Source organism: Cnephaeus nilssonii (assembly GCF_951640355.1).
Source record: "Cnephaeus nilssonii genome assembly, chromosome: 4".
NCBI lineage: Eukaryota > Metazoa > Chordata > Mammalia > Chiroptera > Vespertilionidae > Cnephaeus > Cnephaeus nilssonii.
In genome coordinates, this window is record NC_137075.1 from 85,271,410 (window position 1) to 85,290,123 (window position 18,714).

At 46.3% G+C, this 18,714-nt stretch overlaps 1 long non-coding RNA gene across 1 annotated transcript; it reads left to right on the forward strand.

Moving 5' to 3' along the window:
* Positions 1–15,290: 15,290 nt before the first annotated feature.
* Positions 15,291–16,047, forward strand: LOC307098560. The gene is made up of 3 exons (XR_013813445.1): positions 15,291–15,354; positions 15,733–15,842; positions 15,936–16,047. It is a non-coding gene; the product is annotated as an uncharacterized lncRNA (long non-coding RNA).
* Positions 16,048–18,714: the final 2,667 nt, after the last annotated feature.

The following is an 18,714-nucleotide window of genomic DNA, read 5'->3' on the forward strand; positions in this document are numbered from 1 at the left end:
ACCACTCTGCCTCCCAGCCTGTCGGGCCTGGTTCTGTCCTCCTAAACCCCAAAGAAAACCAACCCCCCCTTTCCTGGGGCCTCCTCCCATCCCAGTCCTTTCTCCTCGGGCCCCTCACCACCCCGGGGACTGGTTCGCCTGGCGCCCTTCGGAAGGCGAGAGGCAGCCACGGACACAGGTTCCAGCTCTGGAAACCCTCTCCACCCTGGGCCCCAGGTCCCTCCCGATGCAGCCGGGGATTCTCTGTTTGTGGGGTCCCCCCCCCCTATCCCACAGGACTTCACAGGCGACTCCAAAACGGCGGCTCCTTCACAGGAGGCATGTCAGGGTGTTCCCTCTGCGCCCAGAACCTGCATCTGCCTCCATGACCCCATCCTGTGAGCGCCACCGAGCTTCAGCCGGTCCGGTCCCTGTGAGGACACCGACGGGCACTTGGCGCCAAGTGTGTCCCCGGCAGGTGGAGTGTGTCCCGGCAGGTGGAGTGTGTCCCCGGCAGGTGGAGTGTGTCCCGGCAGGTGGAGTGTGTCCCCGGCAGGTGGAGTGTGTCCCGGCAGGTGGAGTGTGTCCCGGCAGGTGGGCTCGCGGCCTCGGGGTGGGGGATGGGGGCAGACGCTGAGGACAGCCCGGGGCCAGAGCAGGCCCGGGCGCCAGCACCCAGGCTGGGACCACCCCTTAAAAGGTCCCTGGGAGGCCCTTGAGCCAGTTATGGACCCCCACCCCAGCCTCCACACGCACCCTGCCCCTCCCTCCCGGTCCCTCCGGCCCCACCGCCTCCTCCTGGGGCCGCGGGCCGGCTCCCTGCGTCTGAGCGGGACGCGCACAGGCTCGGGTCCCGGGGTGGCCTCTGCCCGGTGCGCCCGCGCCAGGCTCTCGGTTCCCTGGGGCTCCCCTGACCCGGGTGGAACGAAGTTGTGGCGCTGAGACCTCAGCGAGGCCACCGCGAGGGCCAGGGCGAGGCCGCCGAGGGCGCTGGGGGAGCCCCGGGCGCCGCGGCGCTGGGCGCGGGGAGGACGGAGGAGCCCGCGGGGGGGGCGGCGCGGGCCCGGGCAGGCAGCCGTGCGGCCCCGCGGAGAGCCGGCCGGACTCCCCCGCGGGCAAGGAGAAGCCAGAAGCCCGGCCTGCGGGCCCCGGCGGCGGGCGAGGGAGGCTGCGCCGGCTCTTCCCTCTCCCACTCCGCTCGCCCCTCCCTGGCCACGGCGTCCCTACGGCGCCAAGGGCAGGGCGCTCCCTTTAACCCCCTTTCACAGTGAGGCCCTTAGCCCAGGCTGCTGAGCCTCGTCACCGAAAGGTGACCCAGGGCTCCGCCCCGCTGTCCACGCGTCCACGATGAACACGCGCCGTGGCCCCCGGGAGAGGAAAGGAGTTAAGTTCCCGCAGGTGACGGCTTGTCTGCTGGGAGAGAATCAAATGAAGGTGAGCGCCCCCCCCCGCCCCGCCCCCCTCCGCCCTCCCACGTCTCCAAGAAACACCAGAGTTGACAGGCTAAAGCTGTGTTCCCCCGACTGTTAGGAAAGCTGCTGCAAGGAGGGTGGGCGTGTGAGAGCGACGTGGGTGACGGATCTGGTAGGAGACCATAGTGCGCCCTGGGGAGCCATTCGCTTAAGGAGCGCGGTGTTCTCTGTGCGCCCTCAGGTCCCCGGGGAGGAGCCGAGCGGCTGGAAAAGTTACCCTTAGGTTGAGCCCAGCCTGAGCGCCAACAGCAGGCTGCGGGCGCCCTCTGCTGTCTCTTCTGGGTTTTGCCTTCACGTGGAGGAGAGCTGGGGCCAGAGAACATCTGAAGGCAAAAGGACTGGGCTCCGAACCTGGGGCTCTCCCACGACCAGGAGTTCCCCCCCACCCCCCACTTTGGATTTGAGCAGGACCCGTAGCCCCTCAGCCTCTGAGCTAACAGTTGGGGCTGGGAGAGACCCACTCACTGACCAGGTGACCTCCAGAGCACAGTTTCTTTCAAAGACCTGGTACCCGGGGTGGGGTGGAGAGGGAGTCTCAGGAAGCGGGTCCTCAGAGCACTGAGCGAGGGACACAGTGTGACTTTGCCTCTACCTGGAAGGCGGTCAGAGGACAACGAGCACTTCCGTGAATCATTCCACATGGCTTTGTGCCCCCAGTCTCCTTTCTCCTCTCCTCTGATTGATGGCAAAGCTTCCCACCACTTGTAATGTGTGTATGTAAAGGCTGAGGGGTAACATGTTTGAATGCAAGATGCCCATGCCTTTTTATTTTTACATTTGTGGTCATTTCCACTTTTGAGAAATATACATTAACATTGTGTGTACTTGAGATGCTACTACATTTAATTTTTTTTAGATCCTTGAAACTATGAGAACAAGCCAAGATGATGATTAAGAAGAAAAAAAATAGGGAATATGAGAGTGGAACTCAGAAAAGAAAAAAAAAGCTGACTTTGTGAATTTTTAAAACCTGGAAACATTGTCAGTGGCACGTTTGCATGTCCAAATGCACGCACGCCTTTACTCACACCGACGAGAGAAAACCGGGTACAGCCACTAGTCCAGGTAGCCCGCAAAGACGAGGACACGGCTGTGAAGGCCTGAAATAGGATCAGAGGTTCCATATTTGGACAAATATCATGACGCTTCTGATGGTGTTTACAGCGCGATATTTACAGAAAACAATGGATATTTCTAAAGTTCAACAGCAATGATTTTGAAATTTGATGCCAGAGTGGCCAAAACATGTAATTTGGATAAAAAATTAAAGAAATAACCTCTGTTTCGAGTGAAGAATTCCAAATGAGATTATTAATGTGTGAGTCATAAAGTGAGAAATCATACATTTAGCAAATGTACGAGGGACAGACGCCATGCTGAATTGTTGAGTAACTAACGCTTATTACACAAATCGTTGAACCACAAGAAGAAAACAGAAAAGTTGAAGTTGATGAATGTTTTTCATTGGTTTCACAAATATTGTAAAAAAAAAAAATAGATTGTTCTAAGTGAAGAACAAAATTGTCTCAGTTTTAGGCATTGATTTAAAGCGGAGTTCCTCACACTTTTGTAGAAAAGTCTGGAGAGTAAATATTTTCGTCTCTGCAGGCTGGACAGTGCCTCCAACCACTCTAGCTCCCGCAGGCATCAGGAGAGGGCCTGTGTTCATCCCAGAGCCAGCCTCGTCCAGATGGAAATCTTTAGGAAACGCTGGCGCTGGCGGAGACCACAGGATCCCCAGCCCAGGATGCGGGGCGGGGTTCCTGTTTACAAACTGCCAGGCTAGGAAGCGCCTGCAGCCTGAGGGACCCCATCTCGGTTTGTCAACATCCTGGTCACCACCTGCCGCTGGGAGGACAGAATTAGACAGGCCTGGGGCCATTTTTATTTCATCGTCTCTTATCGACGCTGCGTATTTTCTTTGTGAATATTTCAGGGCTTGGATCATTGAACTGGATTCCCATATCTTCTAAGGGATCCAAGCCATTGATCAGCCACGTCGAGTCTTTACATTGCAAATTTAAGTCCTATTTTTTTTTTTTTGTTAGGTTTCTTTCTGTGGCCCAACCCATCCCCTGCCTATTTCCAAAAGAGGAAGCACAAGAAGAAAAAGAAGAACCCTCTACAACTGCCTAGGGCAGTGATGGCGAACCTATGACACGTGTGTCAGCACTGACACGCGTAGCCATTTCTGGTGACACGCGGCCACATGCCAAGGATGAAACATTTGCTGCTCCTGAGGATGAAACATTTGCTGCTCCTGAGGATGAAACATTTGCAACTAGAGTCTTGGAGTTAGTTTTTTCCTCAAAGTGACACACTACCCGAGTTATGCTCAGTTTTTTGGCGAAGTTTGACACACCAAGCTCAAAAGGTTGCCCATCACTGGCCTACGGGCTTTCATTCCAGCAGGTCTGAGCCACATCCCAAGCAGACAGCAGTTAAGGGAAACAAAGTGGAGACTGCATTTCACTGCATGTTCACAAAACAGTTTTGTTATTTCTCTAATAACACGTGCAAAGTCACCTTGAAGTTATGGAATGGAGAGTGTGTGTGTGTTTCCCATTTTTACTTTTCTAGATGTACCACAAGGCTGGCTTGGGCTGGGATTGGATGCAGAACTCAGAGAGAAGAAGTAGAAACCCACTTGTCTCTTGAAGTTTACCTGCTGGTCTCCTAGCAACCGGCTCCGTGTTGGAGGCACAGTTGAGGTGTCTGGGGACCCAGAATGTGAAGAGGCACATATTCACTTTTCCACCACATAATGCGTTTTTTTGTAATTGTTACGAATACTCCATTTAAGCGACAGTGGATCTCCTGCTGGCTTTCCAGGTTGAGGAGAGAGACCAAGACCTGCCAGGCTGGCATTGAAATCCCTGGAGTCTCACCGTAGAACAGGCGTGGGCTGGAAGTACACTGAGTCTCGCCAAACTCTGACCCAGCTGGTATCAAAGCCCTGGTCCCGCTCAGTCTCCGAGGAACGGTCTCTCGCCTGATGCCTGGCAGAGGAGAGGGGAAGCTACGTCAGGTGGAGCCTTTACAGTCTTTTCTCAAAATGCCCGGCACACAATAAGAAATTACCAAACATGAGAGGAGCAAGAGCATTTCACAGATAACTAAGCAAAAAGTTAGTCTATAGAGATAAGGTGGTCCAGATAGGAACAGTTAGGAACTTGTGATTAATATATTCAAGAAAGTGGAGAGAGAGAATGGCAAAGGAATAGATGGCAGAATAGAGAATTTTTACCAGGCATTTGGACTAGAATCAATGAAAACAAGAATCAAATAGACATTCTCAAACTGAGGAAATACTAGATCTGAAATGAGAACTCAATGAGTGGCCGATTGTGAGCACAATATACTAACTAGTGGGAAGACAGGTCATTATAAAATATTCAAAACAAATTATACAGAAGAAAAATATGGAAAAATAGACATTAACAGTGAGACCTGGGGTAATTGGAGACTCAGAGGGAGCAGACAGAGGGAGGGACTGCACAGAAACAATTGTTAAAGGGATTCTGACTGAAAAATGTCCCAAACGGATGAAATACACCATCCCACAGATTCAAAAAGCTCAGGGAACCCCAAGTAAGATCAATGCAAACGTGTAGAGCCCTTCTGTGCTGTTTTTATTTATTTTTTATATTTAAAAAATATATTTTTATTGATTTCAGAGAGAAGGGGAGAGAGAAAGAGAAAGAGAAGGAGAGAGATAGAAACAACAATGGTGAGAAAGAATCATTGATTGGCTGCCTCTTGCACGCCCCCTACTGGGGATTGAGCCTGCAACCCAGGCATGTGCCCTTGACAGGAATCGAACCTGGGACCCTCCAGCCCACAGGCTCTATCCACTGAGCAAAACCCGCTAGGGCACGTCTGTGCTATTTTTAGATCCTGAACTGAGTACCACCAGAAATAAGGGCTTAGACTTAGAGGAATAGGAATATTTAATCAGGGGCTCAACCACCTTTGGTTAGAAAACTGACATATTCCAAGAAACGCTCCGTAATTGCTCCCCATTGCCCGAGGCACTTGTACGCTGAGCCCTCCTGCTCTGCTCTGACTGTTCCCTCCACCTGGAATGCTCCCTCCCGTGTACCGGTGGAATCTGCGCATCCTTCAAGCCCTGTTGGCATGGGCTGCTTAGCCCTGCTCCCCACGTCGGGATCGAGGGGAGGGCATTGTGCTGTGTTCTCAGGAGAGGAGTGTCACAGAAACACGCCTGGCCCCTCCCCTCCTCCTGGCTGTGTCTCCTCGGGAAAGGAGGCGCCAGTCCTTGGCTGGAGGGCTCGAGAAGTCCACACCCCACCCTCACATTCCCACGTCTCTCTTCGGTGAGGCTGAGAAAACGTCTTCCACATCCCTCTTGTGCATCCTGTGCAGCTTCCGAGGCCTCGACTAGGAGGGAAATGTGAGGAAAAATACATTTGAGGCTCCCTGTCTGCTCCGAGGCGCTTGGCTGCGCACCACATTGTGTGGCAATGGCTTCTCAATCTAGGCGTCTTCTGCCCTTGGCCCAGGCTGGCTGAGGCAGGTGCACAACTGGTTTGCTTTCATTCTCTCACATCGGCTCACACAGCGTCCTGCACATCCCAGGTGTTCAGCATGTGTTTAGGAAAGGGACTGGCCCTGGCTGGTGTGGTTCAGTGGTTATAGCGTCAGCCCACGCACCAAAGGGTCACGGGTTTGATTCCCAGTCAAGGGCATGTACCTTGGGTTACAGGCTTGATCCCCAGCCCCGGTCAGGGCATGTGTGGGAATTGATGTATCTCTCTCACATCAATGTTTCGTTCTCACTCTCTCTCTCTTTCTCTCTCTCTCTCTCTCTCTCTCTCTCTCTCTCTCTCTCTCTCTCTCTCTCTCTCTCTTTCTCATCCCCTCCCTCCCTTCCTCTTTCTCTAAAAATCAGTGGAAAAATATCCTCGGGTGAGCATTACTAAAAAAAAAAAAAAAAAAAAAAAAAAAAAAAAAAAAAAAAAAAGAGGAAAGAAAGAGACTGGAATTTCCCCAAATATCACTAATGTTAGCAACTCATTCTTTGCTCTATAGCCATTTTCAATATCAAGTTCTCTTACTAATTCAGAGTAACCAGGAATGAGCTATTTAAAAAGGTTAACACTTTTATAACAACAGTTTCTTCTCTAAGTGTCAATATTTTAATTTTTTTTACCTTTCTGAATGAAACTTTTTAATACATATATCTAACTATTATGTGCATTTCTCTACTCTTCGAAATCGGATATCTTGAGCATGGTGTGATCTTTCACAATCTCAGGACCTGGCCCTTAGTCCCAATAGGCTGTTGAGATAAGTTTCTTTGCACCTGCATTAGGTGACTGCTGTGATTTTCAAGTTCAGGGTTTTCCATCTCCTCTTGTTATGTTGTCTGACTCTCCTTGTCTCTGACAGGGGCTTACTTCCAATAACTGGTTAGTTACTTCTAGTCCTGTGGTGGCTAGGAATCCAGGTGACTAGGACTGTTATAACTATAGGGTGTCCCAAAATCGTATGCACACTTTAAATGATTATAAAGTCAGTGTTTAATAACATGCAGGTCATTTTAAAAAATTAAAAGAATCTACAGAAATGAATAATTTTTTGTCAACCCCCTGTCTTCAAACTGATGACCGTTCAGGTCCCGGCACTGCTGATAACACAAAGCAATGGAATCGCAAACATCAAGAATCATTTTGTTCCGTATTCATGCGCCGTCAATTCGTCAACTGTTGCCATTTTGTACTGTAAACTTTATGTTTTATGTATCCTCATAAAAAAAGTCTAGTGGATACATTTTCTTATTTTTTTGGCATTAATTTTTTAAAATTCTTTAAAGTATTACATATAGTAGTACATATATCTCCTTTTTTCCCCCATTGACCATCCCCCCGCCTCCCCTACCCCTGTCACATGCCCTCATCCCACCCCGCCCCCAGTGTCTTGTGTCCATTGGTTGTGCTTATATGCATGCATACAAGTCCTTTGGTTGATCTCTTTCCACCCCTCCCCAACACTCCCCAGCCTTCCCGCTATAATTTGACAGTCTGTTTGGTGCTTTACTGCCTCTGTATCTATCTTTTTGTTCATCAGGTTATAATGTCCTTTCTTTTCCATAATTGAGTGAGATCATGTGGTATTTTTCTTTCATTGCCTGGCTTATTTCACTTAATATAATGCTCTCCAGGTCCATCCATGCTGCTGCAAATGGTAAGAATTCCTTCTTTTTTATAGCAGCGTAGTATTCCATTGTGTAGATGTACCATCGTTTTCTAATCCACTCATCTGCTGATGGGCATTTAGGCTGTTTCCAAATCTTAGCTATGGTGAATTGTGCTGCTATGAACATAGGGGTGTATATATCCTTTCTGATTGGTGTTTCTAGTTTCTTGGGATATATTCCTAGAAGTGGGATTACTGGGTCAAATGGGAGTTCCATTTTTAGTTTTTTGAGGAAACTCCATACTGTTCTCCACAGTGGCTGCACCAGTCTGCATTCCCACCAGCAGTGCATGAGGTTCCTTTTTCTCCGCATCCTCGCCAGCACTTGTCGTTTATTGATTTGTTGATGATTGCCATTCTGACAGGTGTGAGCTGGTACCACATTGTCATTTTGATTTGCATCTCTCGGATAATTAGTGATTTTGAGCATGTTTTCATATGTCTCTTGGCCTTCCTTCTGTCTTCTTTTGAAAAGATTCTATTTAGGTCCGTTGCCCATTTTTTATTGAATCATTTATCTTCCTTTAATTAAGTTGTATAAGTTCCCTGTAGAAGTTGGAGATTAAACCTTTATCAGTGATAACATTTGCAAATATGTTCTCCCATACAGTGGGCTTTCTTGTTGTTTTGTTGATGGTTTCTTTTGCTGTGAAAAAGCTTTTTATTTTGTTGAAGTCCCATATGTTTATTTTCTCTTTAGTTTCCATTGTCCTAGGAGCGGTATCGGTGAAGAAATTGCTTCAGCATATGTCTGAGATTTCTCTGCCTGTGGATTCCTCTAGTATTTTTATGGTTTCCCGTCTTATGTTTAAGTCCTGTATCCATTTTGAGTTTATTTTTGTGTATGGCGTAAGTTGGTGATCTAGTTTCATTCTTTTGCATGTATCTGTCCAATTTTCCCAACACCATTTATTAAAGAGACTGTCTTGACTCCATTGTATGTTCATGCTTCCTTTGTCAAATATTAATTGAGCATAGTGGTTTGGGTCAATATCTGGGTTCTCTATTCTATTCCATTGGTTTATATGTCTGTTCTTGTGCCAGTACCAGGATGTTTTGAGAACAGTGGCCTTGTAATGCAGCTTGAAATCTGGTATTGAGATCCCACCTACTTTGTTCTTCTTTCTCAGGATTGCTGTGGCTATTCGGGGTCTTTTTTTATTCCAGATGAATTTTTGGAGAGTTCTTTCTAGGTCTGTGAAATATACCGTTGGTATTTTAATGGGGAGTTCATTGAATCTATAGATTGCTTTGGATAGTATGGACATTTTAATGATGTTGATTCTACCAATCCATGAACATGGTATGTTCTTCCATTTATTTATGTCTTCCTCTATCTCCTTTTTCAGTGTCCTATAGTTTTCCATGTATAGGTCTTTTACTTCCTTAGTTAAGTTTATTCCTAGGTATCTTAATTTTTTTGGTGCGATGGTAAATGGCTTCACCCATTATTTCAAATCAGTTAAACCTAAAAAGGAGTGAAAATTGAGTTATCAGCTGTTAAAGTAATTATACAGGCAATGTTTGCACTTCACCTGCATTTTGAAACTTCCAGTAGCATTTTAGGATGAATTTCCATTGTTCAAAGCTTAGCACTGAGCTCTCAGTTGTTAAAGTGTGTATGTGTGTTTTTGGGACACCCTGTATATGTTAAAGGAGTGAAAAGATTCTAAGAGAGAAGGTCTGTGGAAGAGTCAAGAGCCTGGCTTAGTGCATGGACATTGGACAGCCATAGTGATGGTGACTCGTCTATCAACTGAGTGATTTCTGTGTCTGTCACCCATGCTTGGTGCTGGGGTCGGGGTTTGGGGGAGACATAGCAAGGAGCACAAAGAGAAAGTGAAATTCCTGGCTCTGGACCTAGGTTAGATTTCCTAGAGATAACAAGCATGGGAGGGGGAGAAGGGAGGGTGAAAAGACAGCTGCTGAAAACACTTGCAGGAGAAAAATCTATTTGTTGTGCTTCATTTATTGATGAGCTCACGCTTAGCAGCGACTCTGAATTAATTTACTTCAAACACCTTCAACAGAGCACAACAATATAATTAGCACCATGAGCCGAGCAACCAGCCTTGCCAGACTGCACTGGTTTAGGAATTAAAATAGTCTTCTAGGGAACTGAACCAGAAGGAATGTGGTTTAGTTTGTATTTTTAGTGGTACTTCTTATTAATTACTAGGGAAATTAGGTATCAGTTTTGGAATCAGGTAGTTTTTGACCAACATTAAATATATACAAATATTGACTTTACATATAATTGGATTATATGTATTTTGGAAAAGATCTGTGCAGGCAGTTCCATCAACAGTGTTGTGCTACAAAGCAGGAAAAGTAAGGAAATAATGTATAAGACTTTATTTCTCCCTTGTCGTGATAGTTAAACAGTTCTTTGTTTCATATAAAATGGTTTTATAGTTTTCTTTGGATTTTTTCTCAATTTATTGACAAGTGTAGCTTAGTGTGTTTTTATTTAGTTGACAGAAATTATTCTCTGTGTCCTCTAAAGGGTCTCTTGTGAGTCTCTCTTAGCTATGTAAATATAAAGACAGTTGACCTCATTAGTCTAGAATTAGGGATAATAGGGTTCTAGAGTTTTTCAAGGGTCCTAGAAAAGCTACCCTATCTCATGGAGATTTAATATTGTTTAGGTGGCAAATGGATCTACAGTTTTAATGCAATCCCAATCAAAATTGCAGCTGGATTCTTTGCAGAAATTGAAAAGCTAATTCTAAAATTTGCATGGAAATTCAAGAGACCCAGGATAGCTGAACAACATTGAAAAAGAAGAACAAAGTTTTATAGTTCCTGATTTCAAAACATATTACAAAGCTACAGTAATCAAGACAGTGACATACTCATAAAGATATACATAGAGGCCAAGAGAAAGGAAATGATAAACTATCACATTTATAGTCAACTGATTTTTGACAAGGGCACCAAGATAATTCAATGAATAAAGAATAATCTTTTTAACAAATGGTACTGGGACTATTGGATATCCATATATGAAATAATTAGTTTAGATCCCTATCTCACACCATATACAAAAATGAACTCCAAATGGAACAAGACTTAAATGGAAAAGCCAAAACTATAATATTCTTAGATAAAAGCATAGGCATAAATCTTCAACTAGGCAATGGCTTCGTAGGCATGATATCAAAAGCACAAGTAACAAAATGAAAAAGATATATTGGACATCATTACAATTAAAAACTTTTGTGCATCAAAAGACACCATTAAAGTGAAAAGAAGACCCACAGAATGAGAGAAAAATTTTGGAAATCATATATCTGATAAGGGACTTGCATTTGGTTTATAGAAAGAACTCTTACAACTCAATAATAACCCAGTTTTAAAAAATGGGCAAAAGGATCTAAATAGATATTTCTCCAAAAAAGATATACAAATGACCAATAATAACATGAAAAGACACGCAACATCATTGGCCATCAGAGCAATCAAATCAAAACCACAATGAGCTAGCCAGACAATAACAAGTATAGTGGGGATATGGAGAAATTGGAACCCTAATTCATTGCTAGTGGGAGTGTAAGATGATACAGCCATTTTGGAAACTTGACAACTTCTTAAAAAGTTAAAGTAGTAAGTTTCCCATGTGGCCCATCAATTTCATTCCCCAGTATTTACTCAAGAGAAAGAAAAGCATTATGTCCACACAAAGACTTGTGAGGCAAATCTGTGAGGAAGCACAGCTTAGAGGTGGGAGCAGGCATTGACTACAAACGGAATGCGTGAGCTTTTGTGGTGTTGGAGATGTTTTAAAATTAGATTTTTGTGATAGTTACACAGATCTATAAATTTACTTAAAGGCATTGACTTATTCATAATGGGTGTTATTTTATGGTATGGAAATTGTACCTCGATAAAACTATTAAAAAGATAACCAGCAAAAAATAAGAGGTATGATGGTATGGATAAGTGAAGTTTGAGGCTGTGATTAGTAATGGGGGTTCATTTAATCAACTGTCAATAACAAGTCACCTGGCCAGACCTAGAGGCTTGGGGGCTGGGAACATAGTGGCCTCCCTGTAGCAAGCCTGTGCTATGGAAGGTGAACACATTGCTTTACTTCCTACAGTGACTGACAGGAGGCTTATTATCATGCCTACTTTAGACACCTCCCTGAGCCATAGGGAGGTTAAGTAACTTTCCCAAATTCACAATTAGTAATGGTCAAAGTTGGGAATCCACTGGTTTGTCTCACAGCAACAAATCCTAAGCTCCTTTCTCTATAGCACGTGAAGTTTTAGAGCTGGAAGGGAATTTGGAGATTACCTACTTACACCCTAGACTGTAAAATGCACCTGGCTTCTCCCAGACCTAGCCCAGAGTCTCCGCTCAATCACACGTGTTGCCTGCCTGATCAATGGGCTGGCTGAGTGTCCTCTGGATGAGCAAACTGAGGCCCCAGGACTTTGAATGACATGTCTGAGGTACTCTACTACTTAGTGGCAGAATTGGGATGAAGACCTATGCCAGTTTACCCCTCTCTTCTAGGCCGCATTGCCATAATTCCCTTCTCTCCTCCCTAGGAACTCATCCCAATCAAGCAAAGCCCTATTGTCAGAGCACAGGTCCTTCCTTCTTAATCAGGTGAAATATGACTCTTGGGTGGGCACTTTGCTGGTTTACCTGTAGTGGTAACTTCACAGAGAAAGCTTCCACCTTACCTCCAACTCACTTCTGAAGCTTAACCAGCTACACTTCTGTGGAGAGCAGCTACAGTGTTTGGACAGGTTCAAGCCTCAGACTAATGAGAGGGCACAGTCCTCTCATGGCAAAGTCACGTGCAAGTCCCAGCTTGGAGGGCAAAGCCCTCCCAGCACAATTATAGCCAAAAGCTATAGTTGTAAGCTTGAACCTATGGTCCGAACACGTGGCCCCACGTGCCTGAGTGATGTGGGCTTAATAGAGTTCAGGTGCATGTAATTGAGTAGATTCAAAACCCACAAGAACGTTGTAACCACGCCCTTACTTTGCCTCATGGAATCTGGCTATAAAATAAAGAGAGCTTATGGGCTGTGGCGCTGTCTCCATCAGAGAGGGCAGCATCCCACCCAGACCCAGCTTTCTTCTCTTGTCTGTCTTTTCTAACTCCTTCACCGCCCCCACTCAGGTTCACCCTTGGCTGTGCTGGTGCGGCACAACTTCCTTCTTGATGGCCCCAGTCTGGACAAGGACAAAGTTTTTTCTGGCTTTTCTCCTTACTGGGATTCAGTTTGGAAATTGAATTCCCTCCCCCATACTCATACCTGCAACTGTTTTCTCTCTCAGTTGTTCTCTCCAAATCGAGACTCTCTTAAATTGCCATTCCTTTGCACCCCAATCCAAGGCCAGACCCATCTTTGGATTCATTCCAAACACCCTCTGCCTGATAATGAACTTTTGCTCTCCCTGGCAGTCATGGGGGAGAATCTGGCATTGGTCCAACTCTGTCCCCAGATGTCTGCCATGGGTCGAATCTGCTCCAGCCCACAGGGATCACCCTTGAACTTCCCTGCACTGTTTCCTATCAGTAAACTTCTTACCTATTGCTAATCTGCAGACACACACACATACACGGTACAGACATACAACCCCCTTGATTGTATATATAGGTGTGTTCTTACCCACAACTAAAGACAGACATACTTATTACATTCCCTAAACTAGAGGGTTAGTCATCACTGTGGACAGGAAACCCAAATCTTCCCTGGGAGTTGACTTCACTTTAAAAAAAATATTTTTTTAAATTGATTTCAGTCAATAAGGGAGAGGGAGATAGAAGCATCAATGATGAGAGAGAATCATTGATCAGCTGCCTCCTGCATGCCCCCTCAGGGGGACCAAGCCCGCAACCTAGGCATGTGCCCTGACTAGGAATCGAACTGTGACCTCCTGGTTCATAAGTTGATGCTCAACCACTGAGCCATGCCAGCCAGTCCTGACTTTATTTTTGCCAGTTGGGATGATACTTCTGGGTGATAGGAAGAAGTAGATTGGTACCAATCATTCAAATGCAGGAAACAAAAATCAAACCAAATCAATCCAATCCATAACCGGAGGCCCCTGGAGAACTCTAAAACCTCTTTAAAGAGGATTTTGAGAGCCAGTGATTATCCTGCTAAAATCTCCTACTTAGAGTGTCTTCCAGAGAAGGACATTTCTGTCTGAATAGGCCAAGATCTTTTAAATTTCATGTAGATGAAAAAAAATGTCATAACATAAATGATAGATGAATTAAAACATGGTCCCTTTAACTCATACTTTTATTTGACACTGAGAAGAATAGCTTCCATTACAAGTAATATTATGTGACGCCTGGAGTCTAGGGAGTTGGACATTTGGTTACGGAATTATCAGTGTTTATCTGCATTCACCCTTGTGTTTTCAAATCTTATTTTAGAGAAAAAGAATGTAAACCTAAATCATTTCAATAGAATTACAGGCCATGAAGGATTCTTTATAAACCAGCAACCAACATTAGAATCTTCCTCTCCAGGATCCCATCCGGAAGCTGAGTCCTGAGTCAGAGACTTGGAGCTCTCTTCCTCCCAAAGGAAACATTGGGGACCACGTAGACGCTTCGGGGCCAATCAAACATGTCTGAGTTTCTTCCTGTACAAGTCCTAGGCCTCCTGATGATTTCTCATCATGGGCAGGAAAGTTAGGTGCTCCCCTTAAAGGAGGTGGCGTGTGGCATTTATCCTCGGGAGGAGGCTCTGTGGTGAGTAGAGAAAATGGGGGAGGGGAAATCAAAGGTGTTCATGGGTTGTGACCAGGGCAAGATGGCTCTCATCTGTCTGGATAGTGCGAAGGACACTCTGGATCAGCGGTCGCCAACCTTTCGGACCTCATGGACCATCAGTGGTCCACGGACCACTGGTTAGCGACCACTGCTCTGGATGGTCCTTTGCACCTCTGACTCAGGGTTCAAAGGACCAAAGAGAGAAATAGAGACACAGGGGTCGTGGGTCCAGCATGTGGCTTGGGAAGAGCAGCTGAAGAGGGAGAGATCATGTGTAGGGTCAGCTTTGAACCCAGCGGCCAGGACCCCAGAGAGAGCGATGAAGATTCACTCTGTTGGGTGCCTTGGAGACAGACACGGGAAGGGAGGCAGTGAGTGCTGGCTGCAGGGAGAAACATCCTCGTTACAATGAAATAGTGGGTGGAAAGGCCTTTTATGAGAGGGCGGTATAGTTGTATTCTTGGATTTGCAGAAGCTCCTTGGACAAGCAAGTGCAGTGGGTGATGTTTTTCATTTCCACAACCCCCTTCACTCCCACGCTCCCCCTACCATCATTAGACCATGTTCTCAGGGGAGAGCCGGCAGAGTGAAGGGCAAATGGCAAAGTAAAAACCTACACATTTCTTGGGTTTTGAATGTTCAAACGGACTTTTACATTTCCAGTTGGGAGAAAACCCAACTGTTGAGTACCAAAGCCGAAGTCTGTGCCACACGTGACAGCCTGGGCCGGAGTCCTGAGCTTGATCAAGGGATGCCAGCGAGGAGGGTGGGGAGGAAGGTCGGAGCCAGGTGCTGGTACATGGCCCTGAGCTTTCGCCCCGGCCCACCTCTCTGGGGGCTCAGGTTGGTGACAGACCCCTTTACCTTTAGGTATCTAGGAAGAGAGAGGATGCTTGCCTTCCTATCTATCTGATGCCTCTGAGGCCAGAGCAGGTAAGGCTGGGGTGGTGCAGGGCAGGTGGTGGTGGCCGTCAGCCCGCAGAGGGGAGGCCAGTTTCCTTGGGTGGGAGGGAAAGCAGTGAGCTCCCAGCTAGCGATGGGAATGGGGATGGGAGGATGCCTAAGCCTGTTAATCTACACAGGAGTCTGGGTGTGGGGGACCAGCGATGAAAACCCTTTTGGGATTTGGGATTTTCAGCCCAGCTCTCCTCCTGGGATCAGGAATCCCTCAAGTTTACACGTTCATTTGTTTGTTAGTTTGCTTGGTTATTATTTCAGCCATTCATTTGTTTTCATTGTCTCCAGCACGTAGTATATTTTTAGAGTTTACATCTTGTATTAGCTGCTGAACCAGCTTTTTCTGGCTTTAAGGAATGAGGTCCCTCGTCCCATTCTGGGAAGTGGGGATCAGATCTGGGCCGCCCTGCCCAGACTCATCATTGTTCCGGATACTCTGATCGTGCCCACTCTCAGCTGGAAAGGTAAAGTTTTTAGAAATGCTCAACTATGGAAAAAGAATCTTTGCGCGACCATTTGGCAGAGAAGGGAAACGCAGCAACGCTATCTCTCTTCAGAGTTTTCTGTAGCTCCGGCCTCGGTTCGCTGACGGAAAGACGTGAAGGAGCATCTCATTCTCAGAAGCCGAAGACGTTTACAGCCTCCCCTTTCAGGTGAACAGTTCCCCTCTCTGTGGATCGCAAGGTCCCAGGGGCTCAGAGAAGAGTTCCTTTTAACTCCAGGCCCTTGGACTTACTTGTATTCTTCTCGGGCCTGAGTTGTTTGAGCAAATAAAATGATGGCTGTGTTCCAGGCGTTTCTGAGGAATGAAGACTCCATACATTCTGGAGACTCAGAAAGTGAGCCATAGACGTGGAAGCGATGGAGGACAGAGTGACTGTTCCCGGAGGCCATCGGGAGGCGCTTCCTCCGAGCTCCTTTCCTCCTCAGGCTTCTCTGGGGGAAGGACGGGTGGTAGTGGATTTATGGGCCATAACTTGGGTGGATAAATCAACCTTGGCATTTCCAGAAGGAGCCATTAACAGTTGACACTGCAGACATTCTGCTTCCCATGTGTAGAATACAACACAAGGTTTTTTTTGCCACACATTGCAAAAGGGAGCACGTACTTTTCAATACCTATTTTCAAAAGAGGTATTTTTGCCTGTGAAAGTTCGTGGATGTCCGGGCTGGTCCCTGTCACAGTTGGAGCAACAGAAATGAAACCAAGGATTTAGACCATCCTTAACCCTGTTAGTTCAAAGGGACTCATTATTAAACTGTCCTCTTTTTTATAAGTTATGTTTTTATTGACTTTGTTTTTAGAGAGAGAAGAAGGGAGAGGGATAGAGAGATAACATGGAGAGAGAGAAACATCATCCATCAGCTGCTTCCTGCACGCCACCTCGTGGGGATTGAGCCTGCAACTCGAGCATGTGCCCTGACTGGGAATCGAACCAGTGACCTCTTGGTTCATGAGTTGACGCTCAACTGCTGAGCCACACTGGCTGGGCTTCTCTTAATGTGACTTGCAAATTCCTCGCCTTGGTCATGAGGGCTGATTGAGAAGTGCAGATGGCTCGGTGCACATCCATCACCCCCAGTGGAGAAGCAATGTCAAGTACATGCTGACAGCTCCTTCCAGGCAGCGACAAATGGCTTCCTTTCTGGTTGTGTTGAAAGCCAAAGGTTTTTCTGATTATACAATGATGCATTTAAATTATTATTTGCTTTTGCTCTGATGTGAGGAGAGAAAGAAAAGTGTGGATGGCAAAGACCCTTCTCCTGCGGCGATGAAACAGAAGGAGAGGCTGCGTGCTGAGAGGGCATCTGTGGTCTCCCTTTGGCCACGGATCCTGGGGTAGCAGAAAGGCACCTTCAGTTCCTTCCAGGGGTGACACAGACTCAGAAAGGAAGTGCCAATGCCTCCAACGTCATGGGCTTTGTCTGAGAGGAAAGGGAAGCTAATGAAGGAAGCCACAAAGAGATGGCAAGGAAACCAATGAGGAATGAGCCTGTCAATAGCAATTTCCCATCAGCTTTTGTTATGCTTAACATAATTTGGTGACATCTAAGGCTGACTCCTCAAGGGCAGTTAGAAACAAACAGAGCTTTTCCCAGTATGTGCAGTTGGTTCACAGATCAACTGGGTTGGTGTCTCATTTGCAGCTCAGCTGGTGAACGAGGCCCCCACCTTCCCGTCACTGTTTGGCAGTGTGTTCCCTGGGCTTCGAGAAATTCATGAAGATAATTGGTACGTGGAAGAATGAGGTTCAGAAAAGAGTATCAGCTGAGGCAGAACCTCTCTGGGCAACCCTCGCCTCACACTGAGTAGCTCCATACACTTGATTGTGTTGGTGTGTTTAGAACCACCGCCTTAGGGACTGACACTAACCAAACCCGTAAGAGGCAGATGTCAAAGCCCTAGTCATTAATTTGCATCAAGAAACAACAGTGGGCATGCTGTGTGAGCTGGTCAACATGTTGGCTCCCTAGAGGGATGGAAAACTCCAGTGCTGATGAGGCCAGGCAGGTAAAGGAATGAAATGATCAGGTGTGAGGTGAAAGGGAGTCATGGGATTGCATGAATGGGGGGCCCTACTCCCCTTCTGAATCTTTCAGCCAATGTGATCTCCACCCAGTTGTTGCTGTTCAGGGTCCGGTGCGTCTAGAGATTCTGATTCTTCAGAAGCTGGAGAGCCAGACTTGTACGAGAAATTTCCTGATTTATCACTCTTAGCAGGTAATTTTTAAAAATTTCAAAAACTATTGTGCAAGGCAAATATGCCTACACACTTCTCATGTGCAAGCCCTAATTAAATTATAGCCAGGAAAGAAAAGAAAAGATGAGAGCCAATTTCAGTACAAAGGAATTCGTTGGGTAACCTCAATGGTTAGGGTTATCCAACTGTAAGAGCCTGAAGCACCTTTCCATCTGTGGGCACACATCTGCCAGGAGGAGTTGAAGTCTCCTCTGGTCCAGACACACAGTCACGTGTGCCTCAGCTTCATAGGTCTCATTACAACCACCTCCACCCCTGGGCTGGCAACATTTTGTTTACATTGTGGTATTTGCCAATTAAGGCTCCACCTTTCTGTACATTTGCTGGGATTGCATTCTGACTCCCCAGTTAGCTTTTACCAATCCCCTGCTCTTACCTAAGGATTTAGAAGCATTTTGTCCAAGCAGATATAATCTTATCCCTTAGGAATGGTGACAGTGACAATATCAACCCTATTCATTCCATCAGCAAGAATTTACTGAGCTCTACATTGAACCAAGCACTGAGTGCAATAGAAAACAAGGCAGAACTCAGAGAATTCACATTTTAATCATTGCCAGTGTCTACCAAGCTC